The 15,542-nt window shown below is 57.2% G+C and overlaps 1 protein-coding gene and 1 long non-coding RNA gene across 2 annotated transcripts in view; one reads left to right on the forward strand and one right to left on the reverse strand.

The window, feature by feature from the left end:
* Positions 1 to 8,119: 8,119 nt before the first annotated feature.
* LOC125085089 (uncharacterized) lies at positions 8,120 to 12,751 on the reverse strand. Its single transcript, XR_007122773.1, has 3 exons — positions 12,618 to 12,751; positions 8,998 to 9,137; positions 8,120 to 8,199 (listed from the first exon to the last, which is right to left on the reverse strand). It is a non-coding gene; the product is annotated as an uncharacterized LOC125085089 (long non-coding RNA).
* A 2,351-nt stretch (positions 12,752 to 15,102) lies between these two features.
* Positions 15,103 to 15,542, forward strand: part of LOC125085087 (ATP-sensitive inward rectifier potassium channel 12-like) — a 157,431-nt gene continuing 156,991 nt past the window's right edge. Inside the window, exon 1 of the mRNA XM_047703241.1 lies at positions 15,103 to 15,150. The gene's annotated coding sequence lies outside the window, so the exon portion shown is untranslated. The remainder of the gene's footprint in view (positions 15,151 to 15,542) is intronic.

Genomic DNA, 15,542 nt, shown 5'->3' on the forward strand with positions numbered 1-15,542 from the left:
CAGCTGCCCAAGTCTCAAAACGTCTGCAGGCCAAAGCTCCAGTTTGAACGTGGGCAGTGCTCAGTCTGAGACTGTGCACAAGTCCAGGGAGAGGGGCAGCGCAGTCTGGCTTCGGGTGAGGCAGGGTGAGTGGGCCGGGCTCTCCTGGCTGGTCCAGCACCCCTGCACTGTCCTGTGTGTGGTTCCCGCGCAGCCTGACCTCTCTGGGTCCTGGATCTCTGCTGCCAGCGGGGACTCCTGCTCCCCAGATGGGCCACAGTCTTGCTGTCCTTAGGTCCCTGGCGGGCCTGGTGTGGTGGCCTCTCAGGGTCCCCAGCAGGAGATACTGGCCGGGGTTACTCAGAGGTGCCCTGATGTTTGAGTTGAAATGGAAGTGAGGGGCTGGTTGGCTCTCAAGTGCTTGCTGAGGTCAGAGATGAGTCGTGGAACACCTGGATGGCCCTTGTTACCCCAGTCCCATGGGGCAGGAGTGCCATCCTCAGCTCACACAGGGAAATTGAGGCTCAGAGATGGGCAGCCAGGTGCCCAAGACATGCAGCCAGGGAGTCACAGAGCTGGAATCAGAACCCAGAGCAGGTCCACTTCAAAGCTTGTGCAGTCTGGATTCAAGCAGGTGCTCTACCTCGGGCTTTACAAGTAACACAAATGCACAGAGGTGCCTTGCAGACCTCGTGCTGTTGACCAAGTCTTCACATGCCCACCCCAGGCCCTGGAGGCACTGTCAGGGCCCATCTTACAAATGAGGACACTGAGCCCCAAAGAGGGGGCCAGTCTGTTTGTCAGGATTTAGGGTTCTAGGCAGTTCTCTTCCCAAGTGGTCTCAGGAAAAGCCGGAGGTTATGGGATGCCCTGGGAGTGGGCATGGGTTTCCAGACCAATCAACCCAGCCTGATTTTGTTGAGGCCTGGCCTGCCCGGCTGTCCAAGGGGCCCCTTCTCTGTGAGGACGATGACAAGAGGGTAGCGCTATGATTTGAGGGCCCTTCCCATTAGTGCTGTCAACCAGGGCATGGACTTGAGCACATAATTGGTCAAGGTCACCTGCCTGGCTTCCATTCCCAGCTATGTGACCCAGAGTAAGTCACTTCATTTCTCTGAGCCCTGGTGTCCTTATCTGTATAACAGGGATCAAGAGAGTGCCTACTTCAGAGGGCCACACTTGGACTCTGGAGGCCAGATGTGGGGGCTCTGGGGCTGCCCGCCACCGGTAGGTCCCCCTCTGTCTCTGACAGACAGTGTAGCCTTAGGTAAGTGCCTTTGCTTCTCAGTTTCCTCCTCTGTCAATTGAGGCTAATAGCAGAATCTGTCCTGTAGGGCCAGGTCAGGACACAGTTAGGCAGTCAGTGTAAAGCCCCGTGATGTGAGCAGAGGTCCTGCTGCAGTCTCTCAGGCCTGGGCCACCCTGGAAGAGGGAAGGGAACTTCAGATGTCTCCAGCCGCAGGGCCAGAGGTCACTTCCTGGAGGCCACCCCCGTGGGGGGTCCAGCTCCCAGCGGCCTGCGGGGAGCAGATCACTAGCTGTTTCATCCTTTGCTCTCGGTCTGATGAAATATTTATAGCAGGCAGTGTTTTAGAGCAAGTCTAGGCAAGCGTCTGTCGGTCGACCCTCTCAGCATAGGCCATGAGGCTGATGAGCAGGCAGTGGGGATGAGAAGGAGATAGGCGCTCGAGAATAAATCATCGCAGGATCTGGGCTAATGGCCTGGCCGTGGGGCAGCGCGTGCAATTAGTGCACTAATTGTCCAGAGAGGGTGACTTCTGTGTGGGCAGGGCCCAGGGTCTGTCCCCTGGTTTGCAGAGTGCCTGGTGTCAGGGGCGCCCTCTGCTGGAGCTCAGTGGTTCTGAATGTGGGCTCTCCCCATATCTGGAGGTCAGGGCCTGTGATGCCCACCTCATCCCTACTTGCTGTCCTCTGAGGGGGGCTCCCAGGCTTCTGAAGGGGTCTTACACTGGGGATACTCAGCAAGCTGGGCCACATATGGACCTTGGACCAGCGTCTTGGCTCCTGGCAGCACTTGGCTAGCTCAGGGGCTGGGTGGGGGTAGCTGTGAGCAGAACCTGGGGGCTCGGGGGGCTGCGCTTTGCCCCCTTCCAGCCCCCCAGCTCCTTTCTTTTCCCAGCCTTTGTGTTCAGTGGTTTGTTTTTTTTTCCCCCTTTGAACGAAGGCTGTCCCAGCTTAGCCAGCTCCTGCCCTGTTGCCAAGGTGACCAGACCATCTCTGCCATCCCATGGCCACTGCCAACCAGCACTGGGCGAGGGACTATAGTGCATGCACGTGCACCTGCCCCGAGCACACACGCATGTGTGTGCCACACCTCATAAAGCTTGAACATGTATATAACACGTGTGCAAGAGCAGACACGCAGAGACCTATGGCCATGGTGTCCAACCCCTGCACAAACGTCGGCACTCATCGTCCCTGGGAAGGCGCAGGCCCATGTCTGTGTGCACACTGCACATGCAGTAGACCCCACAGGCATCCCTGTGTTCCCACCAAGGAGCAGGGGTGCACCACCCTGTGGGAAACCCCAGCGTGTGGGGCTGTCCACTTCATCCCTCGCACTTCTGCCCACAGCCTAACTCTCCTCTGGTCCCCGGAGCTGTCTGCAGGGGCACTCCTGGGGACGAACACCTCCTAAACCCCTCCTCCCCGGCCCTGCACCCCTTTGCGGGGTGGACAGCCCTTGGGCCACTGCAGCTCCTGCTTCCCGGGAGCACCACAGACCACTTCAGGGACTTCCTTACCCTTTGGGGGGATAACCAAGATTCGAGCTCTAGGCACCAGCAGGCTGGAGCCTAGGTGTCCCAGGAGGGACTCGCTCAGCAGCACCCCTGTGACTTGCTGCCATCCTTCTCCTGCTTTTCCCGCATGCCCAGGATCACCTCCTAAATAAACTTCCTGCTCCTAAATCCCTCCCTCAAGATCTGTTTCTGTGGGGTCGGGTGCCTTCAGATCACTGACACCTCTAGACAAGCATGCACCCAAACCCCGGACCTGATGTCCACACAAAGCTGTGCCCACACACAAGCACCTTCTGTGTGCCGGACTCCGGTCGGAGCACTCGGCACACACTACCTCGGTTAAGTCCCCAGCAGCTGCACCAGGCAGGCTGTAGAATTAGGCCTGTCTGACCGGTGTGGAAATGGAGGCAAGGATTAATCCCACGACTGTATGTCTTCCAGGTGGAGGCAGGGCAAGCTGGAGCAGGCAGGGCCATGACCAGTGTGGGGGGGATCTCCAGACCCCCAGCATCTCCCTCTGGCTGGCAGATGCTGGTCTGAGAATGGGAAGAGAAAGCAGCCTTGTTCCTCCTCCCAGCTGTGGGCGATGCAGCCTGACCTCTGGGCCCATGTGACCTCTCCAGAACACCTCACCCAAGGAGGACGCGGCCCTTCAGCGCTGACTGGCCCATGACTTTGGCATGCTGGGGCTCTCTCGGACCCTGGTTCTTCTTCTAGGGCAATACATGTGTGCAGTGGCTCCTGGTGGTGTGGACAGGCACACACATGGGGTATTACCTAAAAGCTTCAGGCATGGGAAAGCTTTTCCAGGGGTTCTCTCTCAGGCCAGAGACCCACTGGGCACACCTCCCTGCTCCAGGATAGATGCCCCCAAACCTACCTCATCCTCTTGGATGCAGGATCAGAGAGGCCAGTGGCTCAGGGTCACACAGCAGGAGGCAAACAGGGTTCAGACACCAGTGAGCTCCCCACAGCACCAGTCAGCTCTGAGGGAGGGGCAGACAGTGGCTCACAGCCAGGGAAGGCTCACTGTAGGAGGTGGTCCCGAGGCACCTGGAGAAATTGGGGTTTGTCCTAGAAACATTAGGGCCAGGCTCGTGTGGTCAAGTCCAGGGTCTGTGTTTCCATGGCCCTGGAAGGCCTGGGTTCTCATGCCCTCTGTTGTGGACACCAGCCATGTGACCCTGGGCAGGGTGCTCACCCTCTCTGAGTTCATCTCCAGCCTCTCTCAAGAGGCATGATACCATGAACTGAAGCAGCCTAGGTCACAGTGTTGGGCGTGCCTGAAGCATGGTGGGGGTGCCTTTCCTATGTGCTGGGGTTGGAAAAGCATGTGTGAGGATGAAGTTGGGGTACGGCAGCTGTGGGGGCAGCTTTGGGTCCCTTCCTACCCCCAGCTTCAGTCTCATTGTAACACTGGCCCAGGAAGAGCCTGCACCTCACCCAGGACTAGAAGAGGGAAGAAGATGCTGTCAGTACTCTTCTCTGTGTTCCCGAGAATTCCTCAGGTGCATGCTCCTGGGCTGGGCCCCAGAAGGAGTCCCGGGTAACTCTGGGTTTGATCTGGGACATCATAGTTGGATCATAGGCTGAGGCCCCGCCCAGGCTGTCTCAGGCCTCATCTTGGGCCCCCCTTGCTGACCCTCCTCCCTCGGACTGTAGCTCCTTCTTGCCTCCGGCCTGTGCATTTGCTGTTCCCCATGAAGGCCTGGCTTTCTCCCTGCATCCAGACCACACTTCCCCCAGTGACTGGACAGCCTCGGTGCAGCCCGAATCGTCATTTGTTCCTTTCTTTCTGAAATGTCTGTTATGAACCCCGGGAGGGGGCAGGGGCTTTTCACCCCGTTCACAGGACACCCTGTATAGGGCATCTCTGGAGGTGGTGCTCACTGCAGACAGGTCTGGGGAACAGACACATGACTGAGGGAGCGCGATGGCCCAGGCAATGTCACCATGTCACACAGGAGGCCCCTGGCCTGAGCTGGCTGGCTGTGGACGGCTTTGAGGTCTACTTGCTTGGGATAATATTCCTGAATGCACGAGGGAACCCACAGAGGACCACAAAGGGAAGCAGCCATGGGAATTGTTTATCAGCACGGGTGGCCCGGTCATCAGCACGCGGTGGCTTCAGGATGCCTTCAACAGCGAGGGCTGGCGGGGGCCCAGGAGCGACTGCACTTGGCACCGTTTAGCCGACCTTCACTGCCTCCACTTGTCACCGAGGGAGCGGTACATTTTGCAGAGAGAAAAGGGGAAGTTCATGAGTTTTTCCCATCAAGTTCAGAGAACCCTGGATTTCATTTTTATGTCCCAGGGTAGGACCTGCTGGAATGTGCTATGGTGTGGCAGGGACCACATAGCCCTGCACCCCCTTTTCCACACCGCAGTGTCTGACAGACCCCTTGGCTCCCCACTACCCCCTGCCAGGCTCCTTTTTTGGCTTCTGGTGTCGCTGAGCAGCCCTCCTGAGGGCTTAGGGACCAACCGGGGTGTCCTGCACAGTGGCCTCTGCTTCTGTTTTGTGGCCAAAAACAGGGGGAGCAGCGGGGGATCAGGCTTCACTGCAGCCTCAGTGCCGCCTGCCTGGCTGCTCTGGGGAGGAGGGTGTGTGGCTGTGTCCTAGCAGGTGGGAGGATCCCCCGACACCCTGAGGCTTGTCCCGGGGCCTCCCTGCTGCCAGGGCAGAAAGCTGATGTTTCCGGGTCCGTGGGCTTCCCAGAGTTCAGAGTGGGCTGTGATGATGGCAGCCTGGTCCCTGCTCCCTGCGGGCCCCTGCTCCCTGTGGGGCCGTGCTGCTGTGAGAAGTCAGTAGGGGAAGGAGGTGGGAGACTCCCGTTCAGGCCACAGCCTTCTCCCTGAGACGGGATGAACAAGACCCAGAAGAACTTCTCATTGGGCTGATAGGGAAACTGAGGCCCAGACAGGGCAAGGTCCCATGATGAATTGAGACTGAAGGGGTCTTGGGGCGGACCGCCGCCATGCCTGCAGTCTTGTGGTGCGGGCCTTAAGGGTCCTCCTGGGTCACAGTGGCCGATTCGGGAGGGGCCCTCTGAGGCTTAGTCCGTATTGCCCTCCTTAGTCTTCCAGAACCCGACCCCTGTGCTCAGGGCAGTCAGACCCAGGATCTGGCTTCAGGGGGCCCCTGGCCTGGTGGGGAAGACTGGGAGGGACAGGTAGCTGCCACTCAGGATGGTCTGATCAAGGACAGAGGGAAGCACAAGGGGTGGGGGCTTGGAAGTGGGTGTTGAAGGATGCATAGGAGTTTGTGGGAGAATGAGGAAGAGATGGCACTGGGCAGAGGGTCTGGTGTGTGGCAAGGCAAGGAAGTGGAAGCATTTCCTCTGAGCACCACTACTGGGACATGGGTTATTACTGCCACTGGCTGATGAGGAAGAAGAGGCCCCGGGTGCCCCCATCTATCCCACTGCCTGTGTGTCCCCAGCCAAGTCCTCTCTCTTTCTGAGCTGTCCCTGTCCCCTCTCGCTTCCTCTCTTCTCTCTGACACACTCAGCTCCAGCCCTCCCAACCTCCCTCCAGTTCCTTGAACACATAGAGCAACAGTCCAGCCTCAGGGCCTTCTTTCTTGCTGTTCCCACTTCCAGGAACACTGTTCCCACAATCTCTCCTTGTGCCGCTCTCAAGTCAAATGTCACAATTTCCTGGAAGACCTGTAGAATAGTGCCCACCTTGCCTCTGGAATTACTTGCTCCCTCCAACATGTTTTTTGCCTGTCTTGCTCCACTGAGTGTCGGCCCCATGGACCCCGTCCACACACAGTGGAGGCTCGGTAGATGCCTGCTGAGTGAGTAAGTGTTAGGTGTGATTCTTGTGAGGAGGTGAAGGCCCAGGGCCTTGGCAGTGCTCCCAGGCCTGAGCTAGGGTGAAGGGACAGTCCTTCTAGAAAGCCCCCTCTGCTTTCCTGGATACCTGATCATAGAGCTCAGCCTTCCATCTATGCCAGGCCCCTCAGAGGTCTGTCAGGCCGTCCCAGGGCATTTTCTTTTCCCCAAATAAGCCTAATTTGCCAAAAGGGGAGGCAAAAAAGGGGAAGGGGAACAGATGTATCTGTGTCCCCCCAGCAGAGCATTGGAGTCACAGGGGGACTGGGGCCAGGGCTCAGGCTCTGATTCTGCCCAGCCTTATCTAGACAGACCCCGCGTAGTGCCCAGCCTGTTATGAAGAAATGCAGCTCCCAAGGTGGGGCCTTTTCCCTCATGGGGGGAAGGCAGGTCTGGAGGGTTCATTGGGGAGGTGGTGGCTGGAGCAGACAGACACCTGGCTCTGAGACTCAGCTCACAGATGGGTAACTCTGGACATGACCATGCTCCTCTCTGTGCCCTATATACTCCTCTGTCAAAAATGCTTGTGGAACATTCTCTGATGCAATGACAGGTACTCAGCCAAAGCTGGGCACTGGGTTCCAGGGCCCAAGACATGGGAGGACTTGGCAAAGAGCAACAGGGGACCCGGAGAAATCTTGGAAGGTTTTATAGAGGAGGTATCCTTCGTGCTTGAATGCTACACTGAGTTCTGGAAGGCAGCTCAACGCATTCCCCTGGGAGGGGCCCCCTCATGCTGAGGCTCTGAGGCATGGACATTCTTGAGTCATCAGTTGCTGGGGGTCACACGATCTTCAGTGGAGAGCCTACCTCTAGCGCTGTGTTCATTCCTATCCTGTCTTTTTCTGTTGTTGATTTATAAGAACTCTTTGTATATTCAGTGCATCAGTCTTCTTTATAGTAAACATTTTCATTTGCCTTTTTTGCTTATGATGGGTTTTGATAAACAACATTGTAAATATTTTTATGTTGGTAAATTTTCCTGCCTTATCTTTCATGGTCTTCCTTGTGCCAGCCTGTTCTTGTCCCTTTATCTCAGGTCTTTGCTCTCCTGTGAACATGCTGGGTGCTTGGGAAATGTCTGAGACTCCAATTAAGTTGAAGCTTGGAAAGTTACAGCTTTAAGAAAAATAGAGGCCACGGTAACTTTGCTCACTGTGTACCTCCCCCTGGGGTTCCTTCCCATTCTTTCTATCTGTTCCTTCCTTCCTGCCTGGAGTGAGGTCCAGCCCAGGTCCTCCAGCGGCCCATGTCCCCTCTCTAGAGTGAGTTGGAGCTCAGGTATGTGGTGATGGGAGGCAGTGGGGAACAAGGAAATTTTCAGCTGGGCAACCTCCATGTATTAACTTGATGAAACCCCATGAGATGATACCACTACTAATCTCATTTTACAAGTCAGAAGATGGGCTCAGAGAGGGTATATGACTGATCCAAGGTCACACAGGAAGGGACAGAAATAGGATTTGAACCCAGGCCATATTGCCCCAACACATTCTTTCAAGTTTCCTTCTGACACTCCACTGCCCTAGGGATCAAGTCCAAGGTCATTAGTATGGTATCTGGCGCCTCTCAGGTCCTCAGTTTCTTCATCTGTCGGTGTCACGCCTTGGCTCCAGCGCCTACGCACACAGGACTTCTCTGTTAGTAGGATGATGACGCCCCTGTCTGTCTCTCTAAATCCTCTTCAGCCCCAAATCCTTTAGGATTCTGGAATGTTGGGCTTGGAAGGGCCAGCCCCTGGGGGTGTAGATAGGAACAGGGAGGCTCAGAGGTGGGGAGATCCTTGCCCAAGGCCCAGTGTGTGAGGAGCAGAGCCCCATGTGCACCGTGGCCTGTGAGATTCTAGGTGCTACTGAAAGCACTGCGGTCCGTCTCGGGCTGGGCTTTCTCCTGTTGCTCCCTCCAGGAAGCCCCCCTGCCCCCCAACTGGGTTAGCCATCTGTCCTGGGCACTGAGGACTCTGACTGTGGCTCTGAGCCAGCCTTGTTGTGACTGCTGGTCTATTCACTATCTCCCTTGCTTGGCAAGGCAACCCACGAGGGCAGGCATTTGCTGTTCCATCCAAGTCACTGGTGCCCAGCTGAGCCCAGCCTGAGCAGGCCCTCAGGAAGGGCTGACTGTAAGAGGGAGGCTCAGAGAGGGACAGACACCTGCCCCGAGACCCTTTAGGTCCCACATGCTCCTGGGATGGGAGATTCGGGACAGGTCTCTAATGGGCACTCTAGCAGAGAGCTCCCAGGGTCCTCTGTCCTCGGCTACACCTAGAGGCCTGGGGCCAAGGACACCCTGTCTCCCTCCCGTCCCTACCTGCTGTAGAAGGATGTTCTCAAGATAAAAATACCCTCCAAAACATTCCCCAGTGTCTGGCATGACCTGTCGTCCATCCTGGGGGCCAGAGGCTCCTGCTCTGGTTTCACCTTGGGGCTCAGAAGGCAGATGTCCACTTCTGCTGGCCATTTGGCCCAGCTTGTCCCTGGATCAGAGTGTGTAGCCCTGTCACCAGGCCGTGGAGCAGGAGTGGCCTGAGGGTTGCCTGCAGTGGTGGCAGCAGCATCTGCTGGGCACAGAGGAGGGAGGTAGCCAGGCTCCAGACTCTGCCAGCTCCTGGTTCTCCTGCTTCCGGGCTCTTGGGGTGCATCTTGAGAGGGTCACACGGGACTGCGTGGGAGGGCGAGGGATACATATGCCACCTTTCCATCCTCTCGGGAATCTCCATGTCTGCTCTCAGAGCCTGCAAGAGAACCTTCCAGAGAACCCTGGAGGGGATGGCCCTTACCCCAGGTCTGCACCGGGACAGGGCCTCCCTTTGCTCCCCTGACTGTCTGGAGGTAGGTGGGCTGTATCTCTTTTGCAAACAGAGGAGGTTGAGGCCCAGGAAGGGCCCTCTTGAGCTGGGGTCATCCAGGCCTTGGCTTAGGGAATCAGGGCTCACTGACACCCTCGCCCCCTGCCACCCCAGGGAGGACTGAGATCAGGGGTGGTGACAGTTGCCTCCTGCAGGGCCCTGCTATTCCAGGCCCTGTGCCCAGAGCTCACCTCCCTTACCACACTGAATTGCATGGGCACATCCGCTGGGCCGGTGTCATCAGCCCATTTTGTGGAGGATGAAGCTGGGCCTCAGGGATGGGAAATGCCTCGCCTTGTCCCCAGGCAGTTTTAGCCCTGGCCTTGGCTGAGAGACTGGCACTGGCAGGGGGAAGTGGGGAAGCTTCAGGGTCCATCCAGGCCCTGCCCTCGCTGCCTGGCAGTCTGAGGGCCAGTCTGTCCAGTCTGGGCTCGGGTTGCTCCTATGTTATGTGCAAGCCCCATCCCACCCCCAACCGATCCAATCTGGGACCATGCCCATGACTCAGGAAAGCATTTGGTGAACTTCAGAGGTTTGAATTCACATCATGGGCTGCTGTGGTCGTCTCAGGGTAGCAGGTGGAGCACTGGAGAGGGTGTCCAGAGACCTGAGTTCCTATCTCCAAAATGCCACTCACTCAGTGGCTTTGTGATCTTGGGCCAGTCACTTCTCTGATTGGAGCCTCTGTTTCCCTGGAGAATGGGACTAATTTGCCTTCCTCACATGTGAGAACACATGTGATTGGGTTTGTGGGTCTGGGGAAAAGCCCTTTTAGGAACTAGGGCATCAGAAACAAGACTGAGAGAGCCTGGGGCTGGCCAGAGGACCAAACAGGCCCACAGAAAGTGGGGCAGGATGGACTGTCTCACATCTTTCCCCCTAAAAGATTGCCCTGTGACAGCTCATCTTTTGGAGTTCCAGCTCCAGGCGACCCAGGGCAAGTGACTTAGCCTTTGGGAGCCCCAATTTACCTGTCTGTGCAGCCGGGACAAGAAGCCCTCCCTCAAGGTGATACTAAAAATCGGAGTAACTGAAGACAGGAATGGGCCCTCAGGCCAGGCACAGTGTCGGCCCATTCAAGGGGAAGGGCAAAGATCAGGGATTTGGGCACAAGTCTTTGCCATGGAGATTCCCAGTGTGATGTGGGTCTATGATAGAGCCTTCCTGGGCCTCAGTTTCCCCATCACTTCCAGGGTGTTGGGGCTAAGAGAGGAGCCCTGCAGATCCATAGCCGCTGCTCAGGGAATGGTGAGGGATGGGGCAGCAGGGGGCTGAGGACAGGGAGTCTTGAGATCAGAGCCTGGATGGTGAAAAGGAACCAGAAGGACATTCCCTTATGGAGTGAGCAGAGGCCCAGAAGGGGGAAGTGAGTCACGCAAGGTCACACGGCTTGTGACGGGCAGAGGACTTGAACCCAGGTCTGTGTTCCTCTAAACCCATCGCTGTCACCTGCCCCAGGAGGCTTATGATATGGGGGTGACTCACCCAGAGTGCCCTTGATCCCAGCCAGAAAAGCCAGTGCGACAGTGGACGGCAGCCAGCTCAGCTGTGAAGGGGTGGGGCTCTGTGGCCTCGGCGGTGGCTGGGAGGTGGGGGAAGGCGAGTGGGCCTGCCTCTGGAGGCTCACGGAGGGCCCTCCCGCCACCCTGTCCTCCCGTCCACACAGCACAGTGGAGAGAAAAGCAGCGACCCTGTGACAGTGGGACAAGTGAGGCTTCTGGGTTGCTGGGACGACATAGGGTGTGTGTACTCCCTAGGCAAGTGTCTGACAGGTTACCAACATGCACCGATCCGTAGAGACATTTATGCACCCATGCACTCATCTGTAAAGTCATCTGTCCCACTCACCACGCCACTGCATCCACCCACCCACCCACCCATGCGTTCACCTGCTCCTCTCCTCACCTACTCATCCGTCTGTCTAGCATCCGCCATCCACACGCCCGCCCATCTGTCCATCTGTAATCCACCACACACCCACACATGCACCCATAATCCACCCACCCATCCATCCGTCCATAATCCAGCCACAGACACACCCACCTACCTATGCATCATCCATCCATCTATCCATGATCCATCCATCCGTCTGTCCTTCTGTCCGTCCGTGCTTGAACCCTGTGGTTAGCCCTGGGAAGGCTCTGCAGGTGGAGGCTAGGAGCACAGGTTAGGGACCTGAGATCCTCTGTGACCTTGGGGAAATGACCGCATTGCCCACCTCTCTGGAATGAGAACAAGGATGGTTCCAACCCTGTGGCATTGTTGTGAGGATAACATGAGCTAATGTCCCTGTGACACCTACCACAGTGTCTGGCAATCAGTGGGCACTCCGTAATTACCAGCTGTAATTTTCCCCCGGGACCCATCCTGTTCTGCCCTCCACTGGTTCGGAACAGTTTCATAGACAGACTTGCAAGCTGTGAAGGTGTGAGTGTCAGAGGTGTGGGCCAGAGGCCTCTCCCACCTCCCACGGGACCCCGAGGGAAGCAGCAGAAATGTGGGTTTAGGTGGAAATCTCAGACTTTGGAGCCATTGTGGGGAGAGCAGCACCATCTATAGTAATTCGGCTTTGCTCTGTTAACTTCAGGGTCCTGTAGCGACTGATTCCTCTCCAGCTGGGGCCTGGGAAATGGCAGCTGCTGCTGACACAGCCTTGAAGACAGCCACTTGCCTGCTCAGCACTGTTACTTAGAAGATAGGAATCAAGAGGTAAATGGAGGTCACTGATGGGCATCGATCCATCTAGCCATCTGGCAAGCAGACACTCATCTGTCTACTTACCTGTCCCTCTCCCCTCCAGCATCTCCTTAACCCGTTGTCAGCCTAGCTCCACACACCTCCCATCCATCTACCATCCACCCACCTGTGCACTCACCTACCCAGCACATCCAGCTGTCTTTCCTTCCATGTATTCACCCATTTCCCGGCCAGTCACCCACCATCCCAGCCACTCATCCGTGCACCCAAATACCACTGTGTCCTTCCATCCACCACCCATCCATCTGGCCGTCCATCTGTCTGCTCATCTGCCTGCCCACCTACCCATCCATTTCTTCATCCAGCCACTAAGCCATCCACCCAAGTCATTGAATTATTTTCTGTCCGCTGAACCTATTCATCTTCCTGGCTACCACCCATCCCCCCATGCACCCATCAGTCCCCTGACCGCCCATCTGGGCACCTGTCTTTCACCTCATACAACGGCCCATTGTGTTCCTCATCCATCTGCTTCTCTGCGGTATGTTCTCTCCTCCCTTTGTCTGGTCGGTGGGTGTTTCCTCTGAGCCAGGCCTGCTCCAGCCTCTCCCGGCCTCTGAGGTTGGCAACTCTCACACCAGGTAGAAGGTGGCTTCAGGCGTAACAGGAAGAGCCTGGGGCCAGAGGATCCAAAAGGTTCTGTGGTTCCGCTGACCCCTGACAGACGGGAGGAGTCTGAAGAATCCCTTTAGCTGTGATCTGGGGGTCGGAGAACGTGCGGCAGAGGGGCACCACAGCATAACCCATTAGAGGCCTGCTGGTGTGTCCAGACAGGAGTGGCCCAGACTGGAGGGAGGATGTAGGTGATTAGATGGCGGACAGCTTTGAGAAATCAGGAGTCAAACCACACAGGACCTGCTGAGGGAGTGGGTATGGAGGCTGGAGGAGAGAGGAGACCAGGCTTCTGGCTCAGACAACTGGGGAAGTGATCAGGTTGCCAAATGACCCTGGGAGGAGGGACAGGAGAAGGGGGAGGGGGAGAAGGAGGTAGGAGGAGCAGGAGAAAGGGGGAGAGTAAGGATGACAAGGGGCAGGAGGAAGGGGAGGGGAGGAGGGCAAAGGAAGAAAGGAGGAGGGGGCGGGGAGTGGAAGGGAAGGGGGAAGAAGGGGAGAATGAGGGGGAGGAGGAGGGGAACAGGAGGAAGGAAGAGGTTTGGGAGAAGAGGAGGAGCCCCATTGGCCTGTGGTGCTGGGGGACATCTGGGAGAAGAGGCTTGGGTCTGGGGAGGCAGTGTAGACCAGGCACCCAGAGTACGCTTGTCGGGGGCAGGGAGCTGCCCCCTCCAGGAAGTCTGCTCTGGGAGCGCTCGTTCCCTAGCCCTTCTGACATGGGAGCCAAGAGTGGGCCTGCGGCCAGAGAGAGCTTTTGGGTGAAAAGCCTAGTGTCAGTGGTTGGAAATGGAGCAGGCAGGCCCTGAGGTGGTGAGGGCCCGGGGCGCAGGGGGACGAGTGACCATCTCCACTGTCCTACTAGTCTGGCTATTTCTCTCCTTGCACCCAGCATGGGCTTGGCCCAGAAAACCTGCACTGTGTGGGCTCTGAATGTGTGTAGGCCGTGGTGTGCACTGCAGACAAAGGCGGTCTGTGCTCTGGGGAGGGGAGGGGAGGTTGGCCTGGAAGGGGCCAAGGAGATGGTCGTCTTCTACCCCAGTGTGAGAATGGAAACGGTGCTCCCAACCCTCCAGCTCCCATTCACACCATCCCTGGCCTCCTCTAGGACCCCTGGGTGCTCCCCTCGCTCCCTGGCGCCCACCCCCCCACCACCACCAGCAGGCACTAGGCCCTGGCTGGCATTCTCTGCCCCTGCCTGGCCCCGGCTCTCAATTCCGGTGTGACAGAGTCCCAGAGCCCTACTCAGACCCTCAGTCTCCTTGCCTGCAACTTGAAGATTGGATTCATCAAGCTCTCTTGCTAAAGATGTCGGTGGTTCCTTGAGTAGGAGAGTTGCGGAGGCTGTCCTGGGACACGGGAGAGGTGGTGGCAGCTGCCTGCAGGCCAGGCGCTGGCTGTCCCGGAACCATGGGGTCTCCGAGGAGTTTTTTCCCCATCGTAGGCTTTGATCAGGAGGTAGTGAGTGCCCCATTCCATGACATTCCGAACAAGGGCCCTGGGTCAGGGGCGCCTGTGAGGGGCTCACCTCTGCTTTCAGTGTCGAGATTCGGGGCTGTCTGTCTGTCTTACTGGCACACGGTTCGGGGCCTGAAGGACTGAGATTGGAACTCATTGTCAGGCTTGCGGTCGGACCCTGGGGCCTGGGGGCAATGGGGGTCGGTTTCTCTCCCACCTTCTAGACTGGGAACTTGCTGCTTAGGGGCCATGTGGTCCTAGGCAAGTGATTCAGTTTGAGCTACTGTTTCCTCATCTGGAAAATGGGGATAATAGTCATAAGGTTGTTGCAGGGATTAAGTGAAGTCACTGGGGCTCCTCGAACCAGGCTGGACATGCAGAGAGCACACTGCGGGCACTGATCAGTGTGCTCCTCCCTCCAAAGAGCTCTGGCCAGCAGAAAGTCTTGGTGGGGGGGAGCAGCTTCAGCTCCTCCCACTCTTGTAGCTAGTGCTCTCTTGACATCTGAGACTGGGCCCCCACCTTGCCCTCTTTCCCTGCCGGATGTTGCCAAAACCTGAGGTGCCCAGAGCCTCAGGGGACAGGCCATGGGGTGTCCTGCTCCATCCGGAGGCACCTCCCGGTGACTTCTGGGCCCCACCTTTGGGTCATGTGGTTGCTGCCTCTCTAAAAGCTCCCAGCCCAGGCCCTGTTGAGCTCCAAATGCCCTGGTGGCTGGGAGTCTGTCTGTGTCCACAGAGCTGTGGCCGGCAGAGAAGTGGGCTCAAGAGACAGCAGGGCTGGGGACAGCTTCTCCATCTCCCGGAGGTGTCTGGGTCTGCGCACTGCACTTCCCCTTCTCTGCCCGCTGGACTTGCCTCTCTACCCACCTTCAGTGTCGAAGTCACCTCGTCTAGCTCAGGTAGCTCACCCCAGGGCCTCCCTCCCGCTTCCCTCCAGTCAATGCCTCAGGTCCCCACTGGCTGACCTGGGCATCTACCAACAGTGATCCTAACCCTTGCCTTTACTGTCTCATCCAAGCCCACGAATTGCTTTGTGAGTTGAGACAAGTTTCAGCCTTAATTCTCGAATCGATGAAATGGGGAGCCAGTCTCCTTACTTGCTGAGGCCTCTTGTAGCAAAACAAATCTAATAACATTTCTTTTCTGATTTAACTGTATGCATCCACTGAACAGGAATGTAGGCAATAGGCCTGAGTATCCCTGGTTGGGGATGTTGTCCCACATTTCTGAAATCGAGTCTTTAAAGAGCTCAAGGCTGCATGACCTTGCCACACCTGTGTTTGTCTATGTG

Source organism: Lutra lutra, chromosome 14 (assembly GCF_902655055.1).
Source record: "Lutra lutra chromosome 14, mLutLut1.2, whole genome shotgun sequence".
Taxonomy (NCBI): domain Eukaryota; kingdom Metazoa; phylum Chordata; class Mammalia; order Carnivora; family Mustelidae; genus Lutra; species Lutra lutra.